Raw genomic sequence first — 4,196 nt, 5'->3', positions numbered from 1 at the left:
AGCCACGGAACTTGTGCTTTGGCACAGAGTCCAGAGTGCAACTCGAGGGGATGCCCACTGTCACGGTCTTGAAATTCTTCATAATATCTGAACGAAGTATCTTGCATCTTCCTTTTGCAGCGAGTCTGCAAATTAATTAGCTGGTTTAGGTTGTGAGACTTTCTACATCACAGTACAGAATGGGGAATTCCAGGTGGAGTCTTGGGTTCCCTGAGTTGTGAATATACAGCTGGGAGGGCCGGGAGGCAGACACAGGTAGAACTGAAAAGACAGAGGACCAGAGAGGAGAGATCCTCACAGATAGGGAGCTCCAGGAAACTGTAGATGTTCTCCTTTGAGTATTTAGCAGACAGGTGAGAAAACTACAGGAGGCTCTGGAAAAAGAAATCTGAAAGGATCAGAGGAAATGGTGATCTTATTTCACACCTGGGTGAAAATTGTGACAGCTCCCACCAGCCAAAGTTAAAATCATCAGAACTCATGAGGCAATGGATTGAATCCTCCCATAAATGCTGCTTTGGTCCAAACTAACAAAATTTAAAAGCAAATTCCAAAAGAATAGACTATTTTCAAGTAACTTCAGGGCATCTCAGAATGAAACACAAAAAATTTCAGCATCCAGAAAAGTAAACTTCATAGTGTCTGTTATTCAATTAAAAAGTACTAGGCATGCAGAGACATAGGATAATTCTATCCACAATGAAGAAAACAATCTATCGATGGAAACTTACACAGGATTGACACATATGCTATAATTAGCAGACAAGGACATTACATACAGTTATAACTGTATTTTGGACATTCAAGCAGGTAGAGCAAAGAATTAAGATTTTTTGAGAGACATAGATGGTATAAAAGAGGCACAAACCAAACTTTATGTGCTGAAAATTATAATGTTAAAGATGAAAAATACAGTGGATGAGATTATCATCAGGTTAAACATTTCAGAAAAAAGGATTAGTGATTGGAAGCATAGCAAGAAAAACAAAACACTAAGACAAAAAATCTATTTATATAAAAGCCCAGCAACTGAACGGTGGAACGAACAGAACAACCAGTAGCTATGCTGAGCACTGTGACGGCCAACTGGCCCCATCTGGGCCATGATTGGCCACCCCCAACTTCCCACAGCCCCTCCCTCCATCAGGCCCTTCACCCTGATTGGGGGTGGGTCGTATGGCCAACCACCATGGGCCCTCCCCTGCCAGCTGGGCCCCCCCATAGTCCTTGATCTCCCGCCAGGCCAAGGGACCCCACCCGTGCATGAATTCCTGCACTGAGCCCCTAGCTGTAATATAAGAAACAGAGATGTTTGATAACTTCTAGGGATCAAGAATGCATGCAACTAAATTTATTAAAAGAAAGGAAAAGTAGAAAAAATATTCAATTGTGTTTCACAATGCAAATGAAAGCTTCACAGAGAAGTAATATGTGTTAATTCTACTGAGGATACATGGTCCCACAAGTGGACTAGTAAGGGTATTATGTTTCAAAAGGACTGGTAAGGTTTAGCAAACAAGATAATGACTACCACACGTGACATTCTTTGTTATCATGTATTAAGTCCAAATCAAATTTTCACAGTGCATTATTAGGAAGTTAGAACAACACTAGATGCTATAAAAAATAAATTCTGGCCCCCCAGAGCTGGAAATGCAACCGCTGGGAGCTTCGGAGGCTGCTTAGCTGGAGGTGGAAGCGGCTGGGGAGGTCCGAGCGATGTGACCAGGCCGCCATCGCTTGTTTCCTCCTCTCTCCTGCCACCTCCTGCCGCCTCCTGTCTCTAAAATAACTTTTTTACTATAAAGAAAAGAGAAAAAAAAAACGTAGCCGCCCGCCCCTCACGCCCTCTCTTCCTCTTACCCCTCTGACCTGTGAGGGAGCCCGGGGTGCCGCTCCGCCTTCGGGGCTGCGCCTCCGAGCCCCACCGCCCCCATGCGGGCTACACCCGGGCTGCCACCACGATAGGCGAGATCGCCACCGCCGTGTCCTTCATCTCCAAGTTCCTCCGTACCAAGGGGCTCACGAGTGAGCGACAGCTGCAGACCTTCAGCCAGAGCCTGCAGGAGCTGCTGGCAGAACATTATAAACATCACTGGTTCCCAGAAAAGCCGTGCAAGGGATCAGGTTACCCTTGTATTCGCATCAACCATAAAATGGATCCTGTGATTGGACAGGCGGCACAGCGGATTGGACTGAGCAGTCAGGAGCTGTTCAGGCTTCTCCCAAGTGAACTCACACCCTGGGTTGATCCCTAAGAAGTGTCCTGCAGAATTGGAGAGGACGGCTCCATCTGTGTGTTGTAAGAAGCCTCACCAGCAGGAGGTAGCACTCAAAGCAGCTCCAGCGTGCAAATGGTAGACAGCAGAATCAGCTGTAAGGAGGAACTTCTCTTGGGCAGAACAAGCCCTTCCAAAAACTACAATATGATGACTGTATCAGGTTAAGATATAGTCTATGGATGGATCATCTTATAATGGAAGGATAAATTTGATGTTTGCTTTGGGTGGGCTCCTATTGGGGGTGTATGGATTATGGAATTTAAATCATGTCTCAGCTGTGAAGATCTGGCACAAGATAGAGTGGTAAAAAAAAATGGTTTTAAGTGACAGTGCCATAGTTTGGACAGTACCTTTCAATAACTTAATAGCCTGTGAGTCCAAGTAAATGATCACTTTATATGCTAGGGAGTAAAGTCCTAGGGTGGTTTCAGTTTCTCCCAGACGCTATACCTAAATTTTTACATCAATCCCTTTAATGCAAATCTGTATTTCAAAGAACTGTTCTCTGCAGTAGATCTTGCAGAGGAAATTTGCACTATTACACTTGAAAATTGTTAACTTTTTGGCACCTGAATAGGAAAGCTCAACATTTTAAACAAGGTAGTACTGGAAGTTTTATGACCTAGCACTTAAATATGTATAAATGTACATAAGACAAACCTAGTAGGCATGACCTGGGGAAATGGTCAGACCTTGTATTGTGTTTTTGGCCTTGAAAGTAGCAAGTGACCAAAATCGGCCTTGGCAACAGGCTTTTTTTTTTTTTTAATTTCTTTATTGATTAAGGAATCACATATTTGTCCTCATCCCCCCATTCTCATGCCAAACCCCTCCCCACGCATGCCCCCACCCTCCTGTTGTCCGTGACCACTGGTCAGGCTTATATGCATGCATACAAGTCCTTTGGTGGATCTCTTCCCCTTACCCCCACCCTCCCCTACCTTCCCTGAGGTTTGACAGTCTGATCGATGCTTCCCTGTCTCTGGGTCTGTTTTTGTTCATCAGTTTATGTTGTTCATTATTTCCCTTAGATGAGTGAGATCATGTGATACTAGAAATACACTTATAAGAACCGAAAATGAGACAAGCAATAATGGTTATGCTGGGAGGCAAATGAATCAGTCTATAGTGAGTTTCTTTCTGGACCAACAGTTCTTTTGAGTCCCAGTTTCAATGTCAAACAGTTCCTTATGTGTACATGTCAGCAATGATATTTCAGTTCTGGATGGTGGACAAATGGTGGTAATGCAGGTCCGACCCTCTCTGGTTTGGTCCTGGGCAACCTGCAGCGATGCACAGCTGCTGACTACTAGTATGGCAAGGCGTCATCAGCGTCTTCCATCTCTGGACTGTTTCTCTTCTGTCTTCATGGCTGGAGCAGTCCTGTCAATTCCTCTCTGTTACAGGAATCCACATGGTCTTGGAGGTGTTTTCTGAAAATATACAAACATATTCTCGACCAAAAGTTAATGAAGGAATCTTTTCTATAAATTTGACTTGGGATCCTTTTTCATTTTTTGCCCAAATGATTTTCCTTTGGCTTGTTTTGACACCATGTGTGTTTTTCATGGGTGTCTTGCTGTTAGCATTACAAATGAAAGTTAATTTTTTAAAGTAAAAATTTTCCAGATATAATTTACTTACAAGATATTTTTCCTTACATGATATTCTTCTACTATCCCCCCTACAGGCTTTAAAATTTAAGACCCTTAAAAAGACACTGTCTCAATTGTGGTGTTAGCACCAGCCAGCTCTGTACATTTGCTAGCTTTTAGTTTTCTAAGACTAAGTAAACTTCTTATTTTTAGAAAGTGGAGGTCTGGTTTGTAACTTTCCTTGTACTTAATTGGGTAAAAGTCTTTTCCACAAACCACCATCTATTTTGTGAACTTTGTTAGTCATCTTTTATTTGGT

At 43.0% G+C, this 4,196-nt stretch overlaps 1 pseudogene across 1 annotated transcript; it reads left to right on the top strand.

The window, feature by feature from the left end:
- The first annotated feature begins 324 nt into the window (after positions 1-324).
- LOC308241327 (protein BTG1-like) lies at positions 325-2,447 on the top strand (annotated as a pseudogene). Its single transcript has 2 exons — positions 325-353; positions 1,880-2,447. The product of its transcript is annotated as a protein BTG1-like (transcript).
- The last annotated feature ends 1,749 nt before the right edge of the window (positions 2,448-4,196 follow it).

The sequence above is a fragment of the Plecotus auritus genome (genome assembly GCF_963455305.1).
Source record: "Plecotus auritus genome assembly, chromosome: 2".
NCBI classification, from domain to species: Eukaryota; Metazoa; Chordata; class Mammalia; order Chiroptera; family Vespertilionidae; genus Plecotus; species Plecotus auritus.
This window is presented reverse-complemented; position numbering and strand designations above follow the sequence as displayed.